Below are 24,950 nucleotides of genomic sequence, written 5' to 3'. Positions count from 1 at the left end.
CATGAACCTCTTCCAGAAAGTAAATACCATGGTACTAACCAGCAACCTGACCACACTGACGGACCAGCAGAGTAAGACCTGGCCTTTTGCATCAAGAGATAATTAAACAACTGGATGGTTTCAGTTTGTGTCAAGAGGCACCCTGTCCCTTTGATCTGTACTTCAGCGAAGGTGCATCAAGGATCTTAAGGGTCATGGGAGAGGAGGGGTAGGGCAAGAGAGAAATTTCAGTCCACCTTCAAATGTGAATTGTTTGCTTTTCCCCAGACATACTGTCTCACTTCCTCTCTCCTGAAAATCTACCCTCTGAATTCCTTAATGAACCTGCCCTGGGATGGTCAGTTGCTTCTCTCAAGACTTTAAGAAGCTCAAAATGAAGTCAGGGGTCTCTGAAACATCATAAAATCTGGGGGCTCTGAAGCAGGCTGTGAGTTTTTTGGAGGCTCTTCTGTTTTCTTTTCAGTGTGGTTCAATCTTTTGTTACCAGAATCTAAATGCAGTGTCTCTGTACTATTGAAAATAATCATCACCATGATACCAATGAAAAGGAATGGCATTTTGTTTAACCCTTCAATTATGGCCCACCCCTTTGTCCCTCACTCCATGAATATTACCACAAACTGAAGATCCTACAGCTAAGTACAGTGATGCAAAAGAGGGCTTTTTAAAAATTATTATTATTTATGATAGTCACAGAGAGAGAGAGAGAGAAAGAGAGAGAGGCAGAGACATAGGCAGAGGGAGAAGCAGGCTCCATGCACCGGAGAGAGAGAGAGAGAAGGGGGCAGAGACACAGGCAGAGGGAGAAGCAGGCTCTATGCACCGGGAGCCCGACGTGGGATTCGATCCCAGGTCTCCAGGATCGCGCCCTGGGCCAAAGGCAGGCGCTAAACTGCTGCGCCACCCAGGGATCCCAAAAGAGGGCTTTTTATCTGACTTGGGGGGCTGAGGGAAAGGCTCATGAAGATCACCAATGATTTTTCTAGTTCTAAAGTTTATCTCTTTTTTTTTTTTTTTGGTTTGTTTCCCTCTTATGACTTCATATCGTTCATTGGCAGTGCAGTAAAATGTGAAATTCTCTCTGTGCATTTTCATGCCATTCCCCAACCACAAGGCCCTGAGGCCCCATTAATTTCAAAGTGATTAACCAGAGTAGAGATAAACCACTGTGGAACCAGAGATGCTATTCCAGGAATCTTTTCCCCACCCTCCCTAATTTGGCTAAACCCAAAGTACTTTCGTCCTAATTTTATAAATCAGATATCCTGGAAATGAGCAGAGGTATCACTAGTATTATTCAGAAGCAGTAGCCTGTAGACAAAAACACTGGCTCTCCAGAACTCCAGGCTTCTGTTTCTTATTTTGCACAACCATGAAATAAAATATTTGCCATTGTGATTTGAAGGTGACACTGATTAGCTACTCATTGTAGATCTAGTTGAGTAAGACATGGAGATACTGCTCTTTGATTTGTAGATAAAGGGTTTTTTTGGGGAACCTGATAGGGTGATTGGTATATCCTCCTGCCTTGCCAACAGAGCAAGCCCTTTATTCAGAGATGAGGCATTTCTTGTTTTCAAGAGCAGAAACAATAGATTGGATACTGGCTTCAACCTTTTCTGGGCTGTGGGCTCACAGGCATTCCTGGACCTCTCTGGACTTCAGTTGTCATCATTAGATGTGAGGAGTGTTATTCATGTCCAGGGTACCTGTAGGGAGAGGTAAAGTTGATGACTTATTATGGGCTGTGTGTTGTCTCCACACTGTGCCCACTTCATGAGAAGTAGCAGGGTTCCTCTGAAGGCAGTTTGCTGCCCCCCTGGGACATCCTTCTGCCACTCACTTTATCCAGAAACTGAAGGAAGTTTACCTGAAGGGGCAATTCAGTCCTGTCCTTACAGCATGTAATCCTGTTATATCTTTGAACATTAACCACATAGTAGGTTGTTATTTATTTTTAACTGAAAAAAAAAATTCATTTTCTCTCCATGGTTTCCATTTATCTTCCAGATTTGGTCATTGTCCCTGTCATCACTCAAATCCTGTCAACTAGCAGCTTTGACTAATGAACATATTTTTGTTTTTCACATCTAGCCACCTGGAGAATTCAGTAATTTTTAACTTACCTCATGCCTACTACCATGCAGACCACAGAAGAGGGGCTCAATGTTGGCAAAGGAAATAACGGCCCAAATTCATTTTTGTCTTAAGGTTTCTGGATATCAAAGTGTTTCTACTGACCTATCCAGAAGTTGGGTGACATCAGGCTAAGCGTGTCTCTCTCATTTAAAAAGTAAAAAGTGGGGGATCCCTGGGTGGCGCAGCGGTTTGGCACCTGCCTTTGGCCCAGGGCGTGATCCTGGAGACCCAGGATCGAATCCCACGTCGGGCTCCCAGTGCATGGAGCCTGCTTCTCCCTCTGCCTATGTCTCTGCCTCTCTCTCTCTCTCTCTGTGTGACTATCATAAAAAAAAAAAAAAAAAAAAGTGAAAAGTGGGCAGCCTGGGTGGCTCAGTGATTTAGCGCTGCCCTCAGCCCAGGGCCTGATCCTGGAGACCTGGGATGGAATCCCGCATCCGGCTCCCTGCATGGAGTCTGCTTCTCCCTCTGCCTGTGTCTCTGCACACCCCCTCTCTCTGTGTCTCTCATTAATAAATAAATAAAATCTCTAAAGTATGAAAAATCTAGTTTCTGTATGTATAAGCCTTTAGATGTCTGTATCTAACAGCTCTTATTCAAGTGAAATTCACATAATATAGAATTAATCATTTTACACTATAAAGTTCAGTAGCATTTACTGTGTTCACAATGTTGTATAGTGATCATCTTTCTCAAGTTCCAAAATAGGGACGCCTGGGTGGCTCAGCCATTTAATGCCTGCCTTCGGCTCAGGGCATGATCCTGGAGTCCGGAGATCCAGTTCCGCATCGGGCTCCCTGCATGGAGCCTGCTTCTCCCTCTGCCTGTGTCTCTGCCTCTCTCCCTCTGTGTCTCTCATGAATAAATAAATAAAACTTTAAAAATAAAAAGTAAAAAGTAATTGTCAGGAATTCTAGGTGCTCCCCTGACACTTTTGACAGAAATTTATTTATTTATTTATTTATTTATTTATTTATTTATTTATTTTTATTTTTAAAGATTTTTTACTTATTTATTCATTATTCATAGAGACAGAGAGAGAGAGAGGCAGAGACACAGCGGCAGAGGGAGAAGCAGGCTCCATGCAGAGAGCCCTACGCGGGACTCGATCGAGGGCCTCCAGGATCACGCCCTGGGCTGCAGGCGGCGCTAAACCGCTGCGCCACCGGGGCTGGCCCACAGAAATTTATTATTTAAAAAAGATATCAAAACTGTGTATAAAAAAAGTCTGAAAGGAAATCAGCAAAATGTTAATAACTGATGTATTAGGTTGGCAGAAATATATATTATTTCTTTTCTTTCAATGTTTGAATATTTCCTAAGTGTTCTATACTCTACTTGTGTTAATTTATAAATACTTCATTTTATAAACTTTACTTTGAAAGAAACAATTCAGGAGCACCTGGCTGGCTTAGTCAGTAAAGCATGCAACTCTTGATCTCGGGGTTATAAGTTCAAGCCCCACATTGGGCGTGGAGTATACTTAAACTAATATCAACAACAACAATAATAATAAAAGAAACAATTCACTGATCATCTGAGCCAATATTTAAAATATGCAAGCGGGGCACCTGAGTGGCTCAGTGGTTGAGCATCTGCTGTTAGCTCAGGTCGTGATCCCTAGGTCCTGGGATGGAGTCCCACATCAGGCTCCCCCACAGGGAGTCTGCTTCTCCTTCTGCCTGTGTCTCTGCCTCTCTCTGTGTGTCTCTCATGAGTAAATAAAATCTTAAAAAAAAAAAAAACATGCAAGCAATATTTAAAACATACATCCAGGGGCACCTGAGTGACTCAGTGGTAAAACATTTGCCTTTGGCTCAGGGCGTGATCCTATGATCCTGGGATCAAGTCCCACATCAGGCTCCCTGCAGGGAACCTCTTCTCCCTCTGCCTATGTCTCTGCCTCTCTCTCTGTCTCTCATGAATAAATAAATCTTTTAAATCTTAAAAAAAAAAACAACCATCCATTCTGTCTAGTATTCTCTTCCATAGTCTTATTTTATACTTTCATGAGAAGTATCCCAATATTAGGTATAGATTCAAACAACCACCAGGAGAAGTCCTTTGCTATTGACCATTGAGCGGCTATATTATTGGTGAGACATAGGAGTCACGTGAGGATGAAAAAGGACTGAGGTATAGTTTTAGATGGCAGCTGAGGTGATGCCACTAGGGAGGTAGAGATCTTACGGCTGCAGTTTGGAAACTTGGATATCCCCATTTCTCTTCCTGCCTAGCTTTGAAACCGCCTAGATCATATTCATTAGCACATGAACACGTGCTGAAAGCAATACTTTGAAAAGATCTCTGCACTGGGGTCAGGGGCATAGACTACTAAGCCATCACAGGCTGCAAAACCATGGCCAGGAAAAGAACAAAGTTGAGAGAGGGAAGGGAAGCATTGCCAATTTGACCACTGCCTAATCCACCTGCCATTTTGCCTGTCTCCTTTTCCATCATGGCAAGTTGTCAAGGTGTTTGTGGATAAACAGAGCCCCTTCTCGTGGTGATCTATCTTCTTACACTGCTCAGTCTGTGCACAGATCACTGCCCATCATTGGTGAGACGGCCTAGAAACTTCAACAAGCATTAAATCAACAACACAAATCAAATGCAGATTTAATTGCCATACACTGCAAGATATCACATCTGTGTCTCTGTATCGTTCCCCTTAGGCCCCAGATGAGCTGATGAGGTTCCAATGTCAACCTGCAAGATTCTGGCTTTTTACGACTTTCAAACTTCTGACATCTAAGGTCCTTCTTGGTCTGGTCCCAACCCAATCTCCCATCTTTGCAACCTCAACTGCACTTCCAGCCATCCCCACAAAAAAACCCATCAGAAATGCTCATTCTTCCTTTTGAGACTACCCAGTTCCTATGTCACTTTCCCCAGAAGCCTCCTCTGGGTTGCCTCAGATTTTCACTGCGTGGTCTGCTTATGCGCCTGACTTCTGTTCCAATTTGGCTGAGGCTACATCAGAGACTTCCTGGTATGGGAGAGGTTAAATGATGTTTTGCTGCTAGAATTTTAAATAAAAGTGTACTGAATTTATTTACATTCATGTTTACTAGCACAGGAAAAAAAAATTCTTTTAATCTTTAGTGCTCTGCATTTAGTGGTACTTTCTCCTCATACCTGCTGCTTCTTCTCAGCACCTGTTCTGGCAGGTGGGACTTCCCATCCATCCCAGCATCCAGGGAACCAATACTTTTTTCCTCCAATTTATGGGGCCAGGTTGTAATTTCTTCTCCTCATTTGATATCTGGCTTCCAAAGCTGATTTGTTCTAATGTTATGGGTCCAGCAGACCAAGGGGCTGAAAATCAATTTACCAAATGACCAACTTGCATAAACAACTCTAGCTTTATAGTAAATCTGAGAAGCAGAACCGTAGAAAGGAACTTATTTGGGCTGGCCCTGAAGAATGGGCAAGATTCAGCTGGGCCATGATAGGGGGTAGTTGGGAAGAAACACTCCAGAGGGAAAAAATCAGCATGAGCAAAAAAATCTCTAACACCACCACCAACCACAACAACAATAACAAGAAAAGGTTTCAAAATAGATGACTGGCAAATGCAAGATACTTTCCTATTATATACGTATGCTGTTATTGTTGCAATTAAATAAATCATTAAAACCTTTTGTCCTCATTAAATTCAGATTTCATTTGAGTAGTTTTCTTCTTCTCTTTCATTTCTTGGTAACAAAGATTCTGCTAAAGGATGGAGACCTAGCCCTGAAGAATAAATTTGCTTCCCCAGAGAGCTCAATTTATGTCAATGGAAATTGGCTTGAATTAAAAGGAAATTGGCTCATGTTGTCCCACAGCTGAGAATGGAAAGGCAAACCTCAGTATAATTATTCACTACTTTTGATAACCTCAAAAAAGAAAAGAAAAACAGATGATGGTATTTCTAGTGAACCTGGCTGCTTTCCTAGTGTTCCTCCAACTGTGATTTGAGAACTTCCTGCCATGGTGTTACCACAGTGATGGCAGAGAGAGGCGCAGTTTGTGTCATGAAGCACAGGCTCCAGGACCAGACTGAGACTTAAATCAGACTCTTTGGGAGAGGGGCCCATAAACCTAAATATTAAAACATGGTGGGTTTTGTACTGATTTAAGTTTAAGAACAAATGCAAGTAGATAAATACATCAAGAATGAAATGTGACTCTTGAAAAGATTTTATTTTTTTTTATAGCACTTAAGGCCAGACCTTTTGATCTTGATCTTGATATTCTTTTGATATTGGTATTCCTTCTTTCAGGCAAAAGAGCTACTTTAAATATCTGACATGAAAATACAGGAAAACTGTCCAAACATCACAATGAAAAGTCAGAGACTATCAGATTGAATAAAAAGCAACTAGATGTTGCTTAAAAGAAACATGCTTTAAATATAAATATACAATAAATTAAATTATGGAAAAATATATACCATGCTAACACTAAAAAGAAAATGGGGGCAGCCCGGGTGGCTCTGCAGTTTAGTGCCGCCTTTGGCCCAGTGATCCTGGAGACCCGGGATTGAGTCCCACGTGGGGCTCCCTGCATGGAGCCTGCTTTTCCCTCTGCCTGTGTCTCTGCCTCTCTCTCTCTCTGTCTCTCAGGAATAAATAAATAAAATCTTTAAAAAGAAAAGGAAAATGGGGAGTGCCTAGGTGGCTCAGTCGGTTAAGTGTCCAACTCTTGGTTTGGGCTCAGGTCATGATCTCAGAGTTCGTGATACTGAGCCCCACGTTGGGTTCCACACTCAGTGCGGAGTCTGCTTAAGATTCTCTGTCTTTGGGCAGCCCGGGTGGCTCAGCAGTTTAGCACCGCCTTCAGCCCAGGACATGATCCTGGAGACCTGGGATTGAGTCCCATGTTGGGCTCCCTGCATGGAGCCTGCTTCTCCCTCTGCCTCTGTCTCTGCCCCTCTCTCTCATGAATAAATAAAATCTTAAAAAAAAAAAAAAAAAAAGATTCTCTGCCTTTTTCTCTGCCCCTCCCCCTGCTCTCTCTTTCTTTTCTCTTTCTCTCTAAAATAAATCAAATGTTTAAAAAAAGAAAAAGAAAAGGTTGGTATGGTTATATTAACATCAGACAATGAAGATTTCAGATTCCAAAGAAAAGAAAGTCATGTTATAATGATGATATGATCAACTCATCAAGAAGATGGGACAATCCTAAAGATTTAACATCTCATATCAGAGCTTCAGCAACATAGAAACAAAACTGATAGAACTACAAGGAGAAATAGATGAACTGCAGTTAAAGTTGGAGATTTCAATATGCCTCTATCCATATTTGACAGAATAAGTAGACTGAAAATCAGTAAGAAGACTTGGTCAACTTGACTGAATTGACATTTTAGAACACTCCAACCAACAATGGCAAAATATACATTCTTTTCAAATTCACATGGAACATTTACCATGGTGGACTATGTTCTGGGCCATAAGCAAGTCTCAACAAATTTAAAAGGAATAAAATCAAGCAAAACATGTACTCTGGCCACAATGGAATTAAAATAGAAATCAAATGTGTCTGGTAAATCTCCAAATATTTGAAAACTAAATAACATAGTTTTAAATAACTCAAGAAGAAATAAAAAGGGATATTTAAAAAGATATTAAGCTAAATGGAAAAATAACATCAAAATTTGTGTGATGCAGATAAAGCTTAGAGAGAAATTTATAACATTAAATACTTATATTACAAATGAAGAAAAATCTCCTCGAATGCCTGGGTGGCTCAGTTGGTTGGGCGTCTGCTTGGTCCTGGGGTGGAACCCTGCATTGAGCTCTCTTGCTTAGCCGGCAGTTTGCTTCTCCCTCTCCCTCTGCCCCTTACCTCAATTGTGCTATCTCTTTCTCTCCTCTCAAATAAGTAAAATCTTTTTTAAAAATTAAAAAAAAAAGAAAGAAATGAAGAAAGGTCTTAAGAAAGGGTTGCCAGACTTAGCAAATAAAAATACAGGATAAAGATGAGACTTTCAGGAATCACTTCTATAGTTTGTTATTAAAAATACAGAACACTCAGCTGAATCTGAATTTTAGATAAACAATGAAATTTTATTTAGTGTAGACAATGCCCCATGAAATGTTTGAGATATGCTTATACTAAAAGACTATCTGAAATTAAAATTTAACCAAGTATCATATATTCCATCAAGCAACCTACCTGAATCAACAATCTTGGCTTCTACCTTAAGAAACTAGAAGATAGTGGGGTGCTGAGTAGCTCGGTCAGTTAAACATCTGCCTTTGGCTCAGGTCCTAATCTCAGGGTCCTGGGACTGAGCCCTAAGTCGGGCTCCCTGCTCAGTGTGGAGTCTGCTTCTCTCTCTCTCTCCCTCTGTGTGCTCTCTCTCTCTCTCTCTCAAATAAATAAATAAAATCTTAAAAAAAAAAAAAACCTAGAATATGGTGAAAAACAAGAATCAGTAAGGGTTAGTAAGGGTTTTAAACAGAGTAGATGGAAAAGAGAGGACTAAATGAACATCAGGTGTAAGAAACAGAAGAGAGGTACAGACTCGAGAGAATCCAGGTGCTACCACGTGTGGCTCTTAGTTTCACTTTATCAACACTGCAAGGGGTGGGGGCAGAAGTCTAGTTAGCAGGAACGGTGGAGGGGGCCTCAAGACCCACCTGGGGAGAGAAACCTGGTGAGGGGCTCACGGTGTACTGAGTGGAACACATCACCACTGTATTGGGTTGCAATGGAAAGAACACGGAACCAGTCATGAGCTCTGTGACCGACGATGGCACATGAGCCCCAGATGTCATATCTGTCATGAGGGTTTGGAACGCTAGATCTCAAGTCTCTTCTTCCTCTCACGACCTTAAAATGAGTCCTGCTGGAGTCCGTGCTTACAAAATCTTTCCAGCTAATGAAGCACTTTTAGCACCGGCCTCATTCACCCCTTGAGGCTGTGACCAGTGTAGTTATTTCCCTTTTATACATGAGGAAACCGCCCTCAGGAGCTCAACGGTCTTGCTTAAAGCCCCATCAGGTCCAGTACCCTTTTGGCCACCCCGCAGCAAGGGGCAGAGCTGCCGTGATCTGCTGGGGAGAAGGCTTCGGACCGAGGGCAGGCAGAACAGCTGTCTCCTGGAGTGAGCGGCAGCCAGGGGCGTGCTCCGGGTGTGTAAACAGCTCTTCATCTGCATCTCAGCTATGCTTCTGGAAGTCTGCCTTCCAGCTCCCTGGTTTGGAAATACTTGTGAAAGTGGATGTGGTAGGCTGGATAACGTCCCTTCAAAGACGTCTGGTGTTCTAATCCTTGGGATTTGGGAATATGCTACTTTACATGGTAAAGGGGGCTTTGCAGGTGTGATTAAGTTAAGGATCTTGAGATGGGAGATTATCCTGGATTATTTGGGTGGGCCCAAAGGAATCACAAGGGTGCTTGTAAGAGGGAGGCTGAAAGATCAGAGTCAGAAATAGCAGCAAGGACAGAAGCAGAGGTTGGAATGGTGTGCTTTAGACACAGGGAAGGGACCACAAGCCTAGGAAAGCAGGGGACCACTAGGAGATGGGGAAGGCAAGAAAACGGATTCTTCCCTGCAAACTCTGGAAGAAACATAGCCCTCGGAACGCCTTGATTTCAGATTTCTGACTCCCGACACTATAAGAGAATTCGTTTGTATTCCTTTAAACACTAAGTGTGTAGTAACTTACTATAGCAGCAATAGGAAAACAATACAGTAGGGAAGGAGAACATTGATATTTTGGAGTTAGATGTATTCATAACATTTAAAGCCAAAGACTCTTTAGGTTAATCATTTTCATACATTTAAAAGAAAGCACAATGTGAACACATCATCACGAACACAGATCTCTGTCCACCACTTAATCAATATAGTCCATTTGTCCTATAACAAAATGGTTAGTAGATACCATTTAGCACAAAGAAACTACTACCCTGTTCACTCTAGGACCCCAAATAAATTGGGAACAAAGAAATTTAAAACCCGTTTGTCCCAGGAACTGTGGTCAAACAAACAAATGCTGGGGCTTTTATTAATGCAAACTCACTTCGGAGTTCAAATGGAGAAAAATATGTGGTTTCAAATTCACCTGGAGGTTTTAGTCATTATGTCTGTGATTCTCTGACTCGGTTTCAAATCTGCCACCTTTACCTCCATAAATACACGTCAACTTCTCAGGTGCAGAATTTGATTCAGAAGAACTACTCTCGGCTCTCTGAAAAGAAGTATTGCAATACCACAGGAGTTTATCAAAAAAGGCATATGGGAACAGAGCTTCTTTTTTATTTTGAAAATTTGTCAAATATTTGTTTTAACTCAGCTCTGGCTTCGAGAGTGATCTGTTCCGTTGCCCTAAGCATGAGTTTGGTGATCATTCCAGTATGTGTTAACAGACAGTGACATCATTTGGAAGCAAGAAATGGCTCTCAGGTTACCATATAAATTGACTTAAGCTTTGGAAAGGATTACAGGGCAGACCTTGGCTAAGTGTGGAGATGCCATTACAGCTAAATCAAAGGTAACTGTGAGGTCTGGCAGGCACCTGTCAACAGGTAAGGGAAGGAGCAGCCCATGAAGGAGACTTGAGTCAGGATTACATTCTCCAAGCTTTATTTTTATTTCAGGTTAAAGGGTCAGACAGAAAAGCCATTCGTAGTGATCTTTATTTATGGTTCTCAGAGGCCAGGTTGGTGAAGTGTCCTGAAGAAGAAGGATGGCTCAGGTGGGATCCCAGTTTCCCAGCCTGGTTGATGACAGACTGAGGGCCTCATGCTTTGTGAAAGCCCAGCTTTTTATGAATGTGCGTTAATGTTTGCAGGCACAACATGGGAGCCCATCCTATCTGTTACCTCCTGTGCGGAGAGAGGTGTGTGTTTCCCCCTCCTGCCTCCCCGGCCACCTGAAAAGACTAGTTTCCACCACCTGCCATTGGCCTCTGAAGGATAGGTAAGGAGATACGAGCATTCTTGGCTGGTGAGCTTGGGTGGGGGAGATTCCCACACACTTCTCAAATGCTCAGAAATCAGTAAAATGTTTTATGCAAGCCTTCTCTTGGGACAAGAATAAGTCTCCATTCTTTGGAGAGGTGTAGCGCTTCAGGCAAATGACCAGAGAACAGCAGAGAAGCAAAGAGACCCCTGCTTCCAGACCTATCCTTTTCCTCTCTTCCACCTCTACTTCCTCCTTGTCCTTTAACACTCACCTTGGATCTCATTCCCTCTCCAATCTGACTTCATGGTCCTCTGCTGTTTCACATCTGAGGGACATGGGAGTGGGAGACAGAAAATGACTGGGGTGGAGCAGGAGAAAGTGGGGGTGAAAGTCTATTTCCTCCTCCTCCGTGGAGCAAGACTGATCATGAGTGCCCCCAGTGCAGTGTGGTGGAAAATACTTGTTCATAGCCTGGGTGTCTCATTCTCATCCTTGAGAGACACCTGTCCTTGCTCTTTCTGTCCAAAGTAGTCCCTACTTCACTTCCTTCCTCCTCCAGCCAAAGTGAAGGGACCTCGTCTGTCTTGTTCCAAGAACGTGGCCCATAGAAACAACTTGATAAATATTTGTTGACTGATGCAGACTTAGCCAGGATGTGTCATCCCAGACAGAGGGCCACAGCGTCACACCATCTAATCCTTCCGTGCCATGTATTTTTACTATGAAACAAGAAGTTGCCTTAATTTTCAATTAATGACACCAAGTGGGTAAGAGTTGAGGAAGGGTGATAAGATCTTACTGGAATAGACCAAATTTGGCAAAAATATGAGGACCAAAATACAAGGTCCTGCTTGTGTTTCAAGCATCCTGCTACTTTTCTCAAGATATGGAGAACTCCTCAGGAGCAGTTGATAGCTTATCCATCTCTATATTCCTGCCTCTGGCACGGTACCTGCATCCAGGTGGTAGTAAGCAAAACAACAGGTAGATAAATGAATCAAAGGTCTTTGCAAGTGTAGATAAAAGAAATATTGTCCTCTTTGTTGCCTCCCCTGCAAGGAGAGCTGAGTGTTTTCCCTACCGCCTCATTTCTCAGCCACTTGAAAAGACTCTTTCCCACCACTCATCATTGGGCTTTGCAGGACAGGTAAGTAGGTACAAGCATCCCTGACTGGTAAGTTTGGGCATGGGAGGTTCTCACATGCTACCAGGCAGCTAAACTCTAACAAGGGAATAACCGATAACTGATGTTTTAACACTTTAACAATAAAGTGTGGCCATTCCAAAAGACACTTGCATTTAGTCTGATGATTCTTCAAGAGATCTTAGCATGCAAAACAACAAAGTTATAATGGTCAAATGAGTATAATAATCAAATGATCAAACTGGAACAGTGAATAGCCCTGAGAATTGAGAGCAAAGCATTTTTATTTCCCCCAAAGAAACTGCATATCCATTAGCAGTCACTTCCCATTCCCTCCCTATAAATGGAATCCTATAATATGTGGTCTATTATAACTGGCTCCTGAGCATCATGCTTGCAAGGCTCATCCATGTTGTAGCACCTCACTGTTTCATCCCTTTTTACTGCCAAGCAAGGTTCCCTTGTATCGCTATGCCACTTATATTTATCTGTTCATCAGTTAATGGGTCCTGGGCTTGTTTCTCCTTTTTTGGTTATCCCTCTGAATTTTGAAGACACTTCTATGGATCTCCCCCCGCCCCCATTGACCAGTTATTACTACTGCAATCTGATGCAATCCTGTGTGACTTCTAACTTTTACTCTAACATCTTTCAGAATATTCTTTCTATTCCTGATGCTAAATTTCTGTGATGGTATGCCCTGCTGGGTCATTTATTATCATCCAATGTCCTGGCCACTCAATGGATCCTGAGGCTTTAAAACTGGGATGGTTTCTTGTATTATTTCTTTATACTTTCCTTCCATTTTCTTGAAAATTTTTGGAATTCATATTGTTGGACGTTAGACTTTCTTTCTTACTACACTAATTTCCTTATCCTCTCCTATTTTTCATTTTGTATTTTTGTTCTGGTTTCTGGAAAATTCTTTCCACTTCATTTTCTAACCTTTCTGTTAAACTGGTATGTGTGTGTGTTTTCATATTAAAATGGTTATCAGGGGCAGTCCGGGTGGCTCAGTGGTTTAGCGCCGCCTTTAGCCCAGGGCGTGATCCTGGAGACCTGGGATTGAGTCCCACGTCAGGCTCCCTGCATGGACCCTGCTTCTCCCTTTGCCTGTGTCTCAGCCTCACTCTCTCTCTGTGTCTTTCATGAATAATTAAAATCTTAAAAAAAAAATGGTTATCAGTTGGGGCGCCTGGGTAGCTCAGTCAATTAAGCATTTGCCTTCAGCTCAGGTCATGATCTCAGGGTCCTGGGATAGAACCCTGCATTGGGCTCCCTGCTCAGCAGAGTCTGCTTCTCCCTCTGCTCCTCCCACTACTTGTGAGTGCCCTCTTTCTCTGAAATAAAATCTTTTAAAAAATTAAAATAAAATAAAATGGTCGTCAATCATCAATGGTTGTTTGGAAGTCTGAATGGGATAGTAAAATTTTCCTCTTCTGTAAAAACCCATGTACATGCTTGCAGCAGCAACAGGGACGGCAGTGGATACTGTTGATATTATGATTATGCTAACCAGTGGACTCAAGCTTTCCCAAACAGAGCTTTATGATAACAGAGGAGGGCATTCATCCCCAGAGTCCCTGTAACCATCTGTACAGAGATTCTGCATCTTCACTTTTTGGAAATTAATGAAACTGCTCCCACTTCATCCAGCTAGAGCCCCCTGCTATAGAGTCAGGCCACGTTTTAGCTTGTACTGCGTGGAGGTGGGTTTGACCACTGATATGCAGATACTATTGTCATTTCAAGGGAATCCACGACACCATTTGACACAAACTCCCACAAGGAAGAAAAAAGCAGCAAATAAACTGTGTTTTAGTATTCTCCATTGCTTGCTCTTGAGATGTGATTAGTCCAGAATTGCCGATTACATTTCTCCATGTTTCAGATTTGTTTGTAGGACTGTAAGTTTTATTTACTTTTTCATTATTGTCTTTATTAACACAAGGTATATTATATTAGTGCATTTTCCCTATAAAAGACATCCTACATCAAGCCCAAGTCTGCTCCCAGTCCACTAACACAGCCCATAAAAATATTAAATTCAAATATTGGCCACACATCCTGTTCAGAGAGAAAGTGCTCCTGTGTCCCCTATAAGAGATTTCTCAGCTGCATTTTTTTTCTCATTGGCATTTTTTTTAAAGTAGGTTCCACACCCAACATGGCTCAAACTCACAACTCTGAGATCAAGACTGGAGATGAAATCAAGAGTCAGACACTTAACTAACTGAGCCAACTAGGCGCCCCATCCTATCATAATTTTTAAGAGATGAACATTTCTATTGGAGGATGACTGATTTCACAACTGTTTCTGCATTACTTTTTGAGTTTTCTTTTGCATTTTTCTGCAGAGGTGGACTCTTGGAGAACATCATACCTTAGCTAGTCTAACACTGTTCATTTACTCAGTTTGCTTTTTTTTTTTTTTCCACTTACGATTTAGAGATGGTGCTTCACTAAGTTGGTTGTTTCTTCAGACATCTCTAAAGAAGGGCTGCTGCCCAAATAGAGCAAGTTGGCTTGCTTCCCTCTCTCCACCTCCTCCTCTGTGCAGTTAGAGCTGCCCAGGCAGAGGCAGCAGGACCATGTTAGAGCAGGACCATTGCTTAGGCTTTGCCTTAATAATGAATTGGTGATTACCTATAACTCCTCCCTGAATTTCTCTGTAATCTGGAGATACTGGGTCAGTTGAGATATACAGATGACCCTTGAATAATGTGGGGTGCTGACTGCTCTGCACAGTTAAAATCCATAAATAATTTCTGACTCCCCCAAAATTTAACTATTAATAGCCTATTGTTAAATGCTAACAGTCTACTATTAACCTTACCAATAACATAAAGTGTCAATTAACACATATTTTGTAGGTTATATGTATCATATACCATATTCTTACAATAAAGTAAGCTACAGAGAAGAAAATGTTCTTTTTTTTTTTAAGGCTTAAAACATATTTTAATAAGTTGATGCTGCATTACTGCTCCATTTCTCAGAAAAACTCCAAAGGTATCAGGGACAAATCAAACATGGTACACCAATTTAAAAAAATGCACAGCATAACTACCTAAGATAGGCAAGGCTAAGAGCTACTGTCTGACCTTCAGCATACAGCAACCCTGTTCCCAAGATTGTACTAGGCCTATCAAAAGCTGTGAACAGCATCATAGACATAAAAGGGCCATTCCTGGGTTGTCCTTACCCAGAAAAAGAGAAAAAGATAGAGGCAACTTAACACAAGATTTTTTTATGGTTTTTTTTTTCTTTTTAAAAATATTTTACTTAGGGGATCCCTGGGTGGCACAGCGGTTTAGCGCCTGCCTTTGGCCCAGGGCACGATCCTGGAGACCCGGGATCGAATCCCATGTCGGGCTCCCGGTGCATGGACCCTGCTTCTCCCTCTGCCTATGTCTCTGCCTCTCTCTCTCTCTCACTGTGTGCCTATCATAAATAAATAAAATAAAATAAAAAATTAAAAAAATATATTTTACTTATTTATTCATGAGAGAGAGAGAGAGACAGGCAGAGGGAGAAGCAGGCTCCATGCAGGGAGCCCAACGTGAGACTCGATCCTGGGTCTCCAGGATCAGGCCCTGGGGTGAAGGCGGCACCAAACCATTGAGCCACTAGGGCTACCCAACACAAGATTTTTAAAAGATACACTAAAATGAAAATCTCTAAGAGAAAGGTCTTCCTTAGGACACAAAGGGGTAATATATGGGATACAACAGAATCATATGTATGTTGTCTGCGACCTCTGTGGACATTTGCCTGAATTCCTACCTGTGAGTGAATGGAATGGGGCTAAGGTCATTGAGGGATGTTTGTTTTTGTGGTGTATGTGGCAGTGTCTATGGGGTTGGAGGATATAAGAATGAGAAAGCAAAAAGAACAGGATGGACAAGAATGGAATGATCAAAATTAATGGGGGCTCTAACTGGATCCATTTTGTCATGGTTCCACACCCCCCCCCAAGACCCTCAACAATCACATGAGACTTCAGGAATGCACCACACAGAATCAATTAGTTAAACGATATACCACACAGAACTGATTTGTTAAATATCACCCCTCCCTTGCCTTCAGCCTCTAGTAAACTCCCTCAGAGTAGTACAGGCAAGGAAGACCTAAATATTGGGAGGAATCCCAACACTTTTCCAGGGAAGAATTCTGACTAGTCCAAAAAGGGTCCTGCTTTTAAGGGTTTTTGAGAAACTAGACATTGAAATTTTTATTAGTATTGGCAACGTTTGTTTGGAGTAAATTCAGCTCCAGGAGCTGAACGGTTGAATGCAGGATGGGTTCCACCAATTGCCCCAATTCCTTCCATTGTAGCAGCCTGGCCAAAGCATTCAGTTGTTGGTGGGGTCAATCCCAAGGTTCCATCTGGCATCATAGTGGCAGGTCCTGGAGGAGCTGGGGTACCAGCTGGCACTGGAGTAGGGGGCATGGCACCTCTATTGTTTATGCCCACAGCACCTCCCATAGCCATCTGGCCCATTTGTATCTCCTGTTCTCTCACATCAGGGAATGTTCCCTTGAATCCTTCCTGCTGTCGCGCATCATTTCTTCTTGTTGCCGCCGCATCTCTTCCTCTCGACACCTGCGCTCCTCCTCTTGCCTGAGTTCCAGTTGCTTTCATTTTTGCACTTCTTGGTTGTGCAGCTCTTCCATCCTCCTAAGTTCTTCTTGACACCTCATCAAATCCTGTCTCATTAGCATGACCTGGTGCTCGTGGCGAGCAGCCTCCATCTCCATCTCCAGCTTCTCACAAGCTTCCTTGATGTTGCCGTTCACTTGGTCCTGCTGCCGCTTGTCCATCTCAATCAGTGCCTTCCAGTGCATGGCATCCTCATACTCCTCATACTCCAAGGAGCCAGGCTGTGCAAATCTGGGTGGCTGCTCTCGCTCCTTGTGAAATTGCTGATTCTTTATAACCAGTTTCTCTGGAAGTCCCTCTTCATCATCCAACTGGTCCATGGGCTCCACAGTCACAGGCCGAGGAAATGTGGTTAGCAGGAAGGAGCCTTCACTGCACCTGTCCAGAGCTTTCCGAGCAGCTGGCTTCCCTGAGAATTCAACAATGCCTTTTCCTGAGGGCCTTCCTCGATCATCCACGATGTCTACAGCCCTCTCCACCTGGCCAAACGCAGAAAAGGCTTCCTCCAGCAGTTCATTGGAAACATACTGAGGAAGGTTTCGGACTGTAAGGGATGCACTATGGCAGGCAAAGTGCACATGCAGCTGCTTTCCACGAAGTGGCATGTTGTCCAATTCTACTTTGGCAATCTCTGCTAAGGTTCGTGTTTCCAAGCAGATAAAGCCAAAGCCCTTATCCTTATGAATGAAGACTTCACCTGCTTTCTCATATTTCTCAAATAGTTTCCTCATCTCTTCAGTGATAACAGGAGGAAAATTGCCCACAAAGAGCCACCTATGTTGGGTGAAGGTCTTCTCTCCTGGTTTCCTAAAATTCTTCAGGTCAATAGTCAAACCTTCATTTTGGCTGCTGGCTTGTTGCCCATTTGCAGGTATTGGTGGTGGTGGTGGCTGCTGCTGGTGCTGCTGGTGGTGCTGCTGGTGGTGATGCTGATGATGCTTCCTTGGAGTATGGTTTTGCTTCTCCAAGTTAAAGGTTTTATTGCTCTGCATTTTTGCACTCCGCTACCGACTGTTCTCTCCTCAGAGTAATGGTGACGCTACACGGCCTCTACCGTCCCGAGAAAAAGAGAGAAGAAAATGTTCTTACAGAAATCATAAGATAGAGTAAATGTATTTCCTGGGGAAAATCCTCATGCATGGTGGGCCTGCACAGTCAAACCCATGTTATTCAAGGGTCAGCCACACTCTCAATATATCTGCTTGGTAAGAGAGAAACACTGGATTGGATGTTATTTTTTTTTTTTTTAGCAATGACATTTTCTCTAAGTAGTCATTTTTCCAATTCAATTAATAATTATATTTGAATTCTGTAACACTATTGCATCTAGTTCCTAGGATCTCAGGGCTTCAAACATAAACCATGGCAAAGCCCTGAATTATTTAGACTTCAATTGTTTCTTCCTAGGCATTTTTTAAATTAAAGATTGATTTTATTTATTTATTTATTTATTTATTTATTTATTTATTTATTTGAGAGAGAGAGAGTGTACATGTATGAGGGGGGCGGGGGAAGGTTGGGCGGGAGCAAGAACAGAGGGAAAGGGAGAGAGAATCTCAAGCAGATTCTGTGCTGAGCCCTGAGCACTGAGCCAGATACATGGCTCCATCTCACCACCCTGAGATCATGACCTGAGCTGAAATCAAGAGTCAGGTGCTTAACAAACTGAGCCTGAGCCACCCAAGTGCCCCTCTCTCATGCATTTTAAAATGTATTATCAGGATCCCTGGGTGGCACAGCGGTTTAGCGCCTGCCTTTGGCCCAGGGCGTGATCCTGGAGACCCGGGATCGAATCCCACGTCGGGCTCCCAGTCCATGGAGCCTGCTTCTCCCTCTGCCTATGTCTCTGCCTCTCTCTCTCTCTCTGTGACTATCATAAATAAATAAAAATTTTAAAAAAATAAAATGTATTATCTAGGATTAATCTTATTTATGCAGTGGAATATATTACAAAGTAGTGAGTTAACTGAGCACAGCCGATTTATTTTATTGAATTTAGAAATCTGTTTTAAATGCAAACCTGGAATGATCTGAGCAGAAAATGGTTTCAATTTTCCCCATTTATATAAAATCTTTATAGTACAAAGACACAGGATTTCTAGGGGAGGATCAAGAGTGTGGAGATGGTTGAGACTATGCCAATACTCCACACACCTGAACATGCCTATTTCTTACAGAGAGCCTGTGATCTGCCACAGGAGAGGCCATCATCCAATAAGCCATGATGCATATTTTGTGGGTAAAAATGGCTGAATAAAAAAGCAAACTGCAACCTTCAGTGCCATCATCAATTATAGACTCCTTCAAGGATAAGCTTGAGATTAGGAATAAATACACCTTACCTTTCACAGAAGTAGATTTTTAGGCAGCTAAATGAACACATTTGTGGAGGTACAGCATTGTCAGACCCTCTCACCAATTAATAACAAAGCACGCCAGCAAGCATTTACTAAGCAAGAGGTCCATGTGCGAGGCCCCATGGTGGAGCAGGGGACACAGCAGCCAGGACCTGTGCCCTGTCCATGTGACAGTCATGGAGAGAAGGGATCCCACCCAGGTGATCACCCGAGACTGCTGCCTGGGCACCGCACAAGAACTGCATGAGCCACATAACACAAGGCACTGGGCTTTTCTGCACCCTGTGGACAGAGGAAAGGTGACCAGTAGGGTGTTGTCTTACTTCATTTCCTTCTCTCTGAAGCAAGATTGACTCTAATCCTTTACATGCTACTTACAGAACCAGTTTTGTTTCTGAGAAGTTTGAAACCTTTTTAGGTTTAAATCTCAGAGCATCCCTGTTGGCAGCTATGATGTCTTAGGGCTTACAGAGAAGTCAGCCGTACAGAGATTAATTTGAGTGCCTAGCCCACAACTCCAAATTGAGAGGGGAATATTCCTGAAATTTAGAAATTTTAAATGATGCTTGTGTAACATGATAATCTCTGTCCTGGCTCTTGGGGCTTCTGAGGGAGTAAGTCGACCAATAAAGCATGGCCAGGTGCTGTTCGAGAAGTCAGCTTCTGTTCTCCCTATTTCAATATGGCCTTTCTCTGAGGGCCCAAAGGTGCTGATGAATAATCATACCAAGCCCAGAGGGGTTCTAACTTCCCAGAAGCCTGAGGCCCATATTTACATAAGCAGCCTCAACTGTGGACCTGGCCACTCTGAGAGGCTAGGCACACATCATTTTGAAAATCCAATTCTTCCCCTTGCCTGGTTGGGATGGAGGCTGGCAGGAGCTTCCGGTTCGCAGAGATAAAGGAGACTGCATCCCACTTGTAGCTGTGAGCGATGGGGCCCCTTTTATTCCTAAAATTCGAAGAACAAGGCTTGGGAGGCTGCAGGAAGAGCAGTGTGAATGGGAAGGGAGGGGCGGGGAGGTGGCTTTGAGGAAGCAGAAGTCAGCTGTTTTAAAGTATGGATTACACACACACTCCAGGTGTTTGGAAACAAGCTTCCCAAAGCACTCAGTAGTCTGCATTCCTTCCCACAGCTCTCTAAGAAAAGTGTCTCTTCTGGCTTAGGAAGAGTCATAAAAAAATTGCCACTCCAACCCCCTCATCTTAATCCCTCGCCATTTGGGGAACAATAGAGAAGGCGCACCTGACAAAGGTGTTGGGCTCGGGCCAGGTACTTCTGTGCTTTGTAAGGAGCATAGTGGAGACTTCAGCTCCCCTTCCTTCAAGTCTAGAGGCACGGGTCCAGCCAAGCCTCGGATGCATAGTGCTGCCAATGGAAAGAGAGCTCTCATGTAGCAATCATCTGAGGCTGGTGCCTCTAGCCTTGGTGTTCCTGCTCTGCCCCCATCGCTTCTTTAAACTTGAAATTACTTCTCTTTTTCAGATCTAACTCGTTTGTCACAGGACTCCTGAAAATCAAGTGACACTGAGATGCATTTTCACATGCTTGGGAGGAGGGACACTGCCTATTTTAAAGCAGCTGCAATTCAAACACTGTCAGACACTTTAAACTGCATAAAGAAGATGAAAGTGTCCTCGGATGAATCAGGCTGCTGTTACCCTCATGTTCCATCGTATAAGTGACTCAATGTCAAATGCTTTTCTTTCTTTCCTTTTCTTTCCTTTTTTCTTTTCTTTTCTTCTTTTTTCTTTTCTTTCTTTTCTTTCTTTCTTTCTTTCTTTCTTTCTTTCTTTCTTTCTTTCTTTCAGATTTTATTTATTTATTTGACAAGGGGAGTGGCAGGAGGCAGAGGGAGAAGCAGGCTCCCCATTGAGCAAGGAGCCTGATGTAGGGCTAGATATCAGGACCCTGGGATCATGACCAAAGGCAGACGCTTAACCAACTGAGCTAACCAGATGCCTCTCAGCTGCCTTTTTTGTATGCTTTCCAAGTGGTTTTTTTCTCTTATCTTTGCTTATAGTTGACTTACCATTCCTACAAAAGAGGTAGAAACTTTGAGCACCCAGATTACAAAAAAGGGAGGTAGATGAATCCAGTATAGAAAATGTAGCCCACACCTGTCCAAATGAAATATGAGTTCTGCAGTTTAATTTAATGATCAATACGCGATCTGCGTTACTGATTAGGACACTTGTCAAGTGTCAATCTTCATGTCCAAAAGTATACCGACAATAGGAAAGGATGAAATGCTCATTACTTTTGTTTCACCACTGCTCCTGATACAGATTTTCCTTAAGTGTCAGTATCACTTTTAGATCAAAATGCCAATTGTCTAAGTAAGTGTCTGACAGGGGATTTAGCTTCATTCCTGAAGAATGAATAAAGTTGAGAACATGCAATTTTATTTGACAAAAACGGTAGAAAAATCCCAACACATAACATTTCATTAATTCAACCATCAGCTCTTGAGTATGGGTGCCTCTTCTAAAGGGTCAGCAGCCAAAACCCTGGCACCAGAGTTGAGCAAGTATTTCTGGCCCACACCTGTCTGCCCTGCAGGGGCTTTCACCTTCCCAGCTCTCTCGAGAGACAGCTTCTAACATCGTCAGGCCTGTCCTGGCTCCACCTGCCCCTTCCCCAGGCTTAGCTCCCCCACTCTGACGTGCTTAGGTGCCTAGTGCTAGGCTCTGTCCTGGGAGGTAAGCCCCTGCCCTCTGGACAGCCACTGTCCAGTGCCACCAGGGGTGATGTCAACCATTCACACCACCACATCCTAGTTACCAGCTGTGAAAGCACTATGAACAAAAAGTAATTTGAGACATTTATAAAGAAACCCTCATCTATTTGGTGAGGGAGAGAAGGGATGGGGCTGTGAGCTGGCATCTGAAGAACAGGTAGCAATTAACTGGCTGAAAGAAACTGCAAAGTGGTCCAGACCCAGGAAGGAGAATTTGCCAAGACCCTCAGGAGGCAAGGAGTATTATTTCTCTTTTCTTTTCTTAACTCAAAGTTACTTGTTATAATTATCCCCAACAAAAAGAGCTTGGAATAAAATGGAAAAAAAATTGCATTTACAAAAACTGAAATTCTTTGCTGGGCAAAAGTTATCCAGGAGTAAGTTCAGGGGAAGAGGAATTTCAAAAAGGAGGCCATAGGGTTTGTGGAGGTGTGCCTCTGACAGCCACTTATACCCTGGCACTCTCTCCTTCTAGTACAAAGGCCATGCTCCTGCCCATCATACCCCTTGTTTTGGCAGGGCACAGGCCACCCAGCTTGAGACTCCATTTTCCAGCTTCCTTGGAAGCCAGGTGTGTCCACCTGACTACGTTCCAATGGGATTTAAGTGGAAATGAATGTCACTGCCTTTAAGGGAAATCATTTGGTTTCTGGTTCCTTTCCACCCCTTCCCATATTCTATTCTAACCGCCAAAGCCGGTCACCAGGGAGCCTGGGCTGCAGAGCCACATCCCACATCAGGACTGTTCCCCGGGGTTAGAAGGCAAATGTGATCTTGTACTGGGAGCTCTAAGTTAGCCTGTCCCCTTATGAACACGGGAGTGGTTCTCTTACCCAATTATTTTATCTTTATAATGCCAACCAAAACAAAAGTCAAAATCAAAGTCATACTTGAAAAGATAAATCTGATCAAATAAAAATGTTGGTTGGCAAAAAGAAAAAAAAATGTTGGTTGGCAAACATCACCAACCAAATTAAACACTGGATGACAAAATGGGAAAACGACGTTTGTAATTTGTCTAGGAGAGGGTTAATGCAAAGATTCTAATAGATGGGTACCAAAAGTCAAATAGTCCCACAAATTGTGCAAAGAACATTGTCCACAAAAAAAGAACACACATATGAAAAGACAGACAAAATTATTCCTAATTAAAGAAATAGATGTGAAAACAATAAAGGAGATACTTTTCACCTATGACATTAGTAAACTTTGGTTATATTGAAATTTTTTTAAGATTTTATTTATTCATTCATGAAAAACAGAGAGAGAGAGAGAAAGGCAGAGACACAGGCAGAGGGAGAAGCAGGCTGCATGCAGGGAGCCTGATGTGGGACTCAATCCCAGGTCTCCAGGATCAGGCCCTGAGCTAAAGGCAGGCGCTAAAAGGCCAAGCCACCCAGGCATGTCTATATTGAATCTTGAATAAGGGTGTGAGGAAAGAATCTCTCACACTGCTGATGGGCCTGTTAATTAGCATGAGGCTCCTTCTGACCCGGAGTGTCAGAACTAATCACTGAATCCCCCACCCCCCCATGAGGCTTTACATACTCACCGTTTCTGATCTAGGATAACTTCAGTTGTGGGAATAATTAGCCTGCTGATCCTGGACATATACAACATTTGTACAAGCCACTGCCTTGTCACTACAGACTGGCTTTCTTTGAGGTTTTCATATTTATTTTAATTTTAGTTACCAACTAACTTATCTTGGCTAGTAGGAGATAAGATGCAAACTTTTGAAATTATTGCCTTCTTAAGAAAACATTTTATTTACTTATTTGACTGAGAAAGAATGAGAGAGAGAGAGAGCACAAGCTAGGGGAGGGGCAAAGGGAGAGAACAGGCAGGTTCCCGCTGAGCAGGGAGCCTAGTGCAGGACTCTATCCTAGGACCCCAGGATAATGACCTGAGCCAAAGACTGACACTTAACCAACAACCACCAGGTGCTCGAAATTATTGCCTTTAAGCAACAACAACAACGTTAACATGAATACTTAGAATTATTCCATATAAACCATTCATTCCCCTTGCCTCTTAACAGAGACTACATAATTTAATCTTTTGTTGAAGACTCAAGGTCATTGTTTTTTTTAATTATTTTATTTTTAAGATTTTATTTATTTGAGAGAAAGGGTGCACGCACAAGTGGCGGGGAGGGGCAGAAGCAGGTGTAGCAGACTCCCCAATGAGCAGGGAATCAGGGTCACTGTTATTGAATATCAATGACTCATCTCAGAACTCAACATCAAATTGTTTTATATATTTTTAAAAGATTTTATGTATGAGAGACACGAGACACAGAGAGAGAGAGAAAGAGAAAAGAGAAAAGAGAAAGAGAGGCAAAGAGAGAAGCAGGCTGCATGCAGGGAGCCTGATGTGGGACTCGATCCCAGGACTCCAGTATCACGTCCCGGGCCAAAGGCAGGCACTAAACCGCTGAGCCAGCTGGGCTGCCCGAAAATTACTAAATCTTAAAAGACAAGATTGTTACAACTCACACAGAAGCTACTTCCAGCCTAACTACTTCCCTTTTTTAACTTTTCCATACCTTGAGGACGGAAACTCTCTTTTCTTGTTTTCTCTTTTGCTTGGTCCAAGGTCTGGCATATCACTGGTGCTTCATTAATCTTTTGCCAAATTAAAAAGTTTCATATGTTACATACTGAAATGTCTAATGTCTCATTTGCCACTATTTTGCCAAATGCTCTCACAAAATAAGATTGGTGCAAACAGGGGATCCCTGGGTGACTCAGTGGTTTACCGCCTGCTTTTGGCCCGGGGTATGATCCTGGGGTCCCAGGATCGAGTACCGCACCGAGTCCCACATGGAGCCTGCATCTCCCTCTGCCTCTCTCATAAATGGATAGATAAAATCTTAAAAAAAAAAAAAAAAGAAAAGAAAAAAAGATTTGTCCAAACAATGCTCTACAGGGGGAAATCTCATATTTTAATTGTTTTTTTTTTTTAAGCAGGAAAGTGTCCATTTATCTTTACCTGGTG

At 42.7% G+C, this 24,950-nt stretch overlaps 1 long non-coding RNA gene and 1 pseudogene across 1 annotated transcript in view; both read right to left on the bottom strand.

Moving 5' to 3' along the window:
* Positions 1–1,464: 1,464 nt before the first annotated feature.
* Positions 1,465–24,950, bottom strand: part of LOC140601353 (uncharacterized) — a 33,801-nt gene continuing 10,315 nt past the window's right edge. The window contains exon 2 of the long non-coding RNA XR_012004366.1: positions 1,465–1,709. This is a non-coding gene — a long non-coding RNA (uncharacterized lncRNA). The remainder of the gene's footprint in view (positions 1,710–24,950) is intronic.
* Positions 16,192–17,985, bottom strand: LOC140600679 (non-POU domain-containing octamer-binding protein pseudogene; annotated as a pseudogene).

The sequence above is a fragment of the Canis lupus genome, chromosome 12, assembly GCF_048164855.1.
Source record: "Canis lupus baileyi chromosome 12, mCanLup2.hap1, whole genome shotgun sequence".
Taxonomy (NCBI): domain Eukaryota; kingdom Metazoa; phylum Chordata; class Mammalia; order Carnivora; family Canidae; genus Canis; species Canis lupus.
The sequence above is the reverse complement of the archived record's forward strand: the minus strand, read 5'-3'. Positions and strand labels throughout refer to the sequence as shown.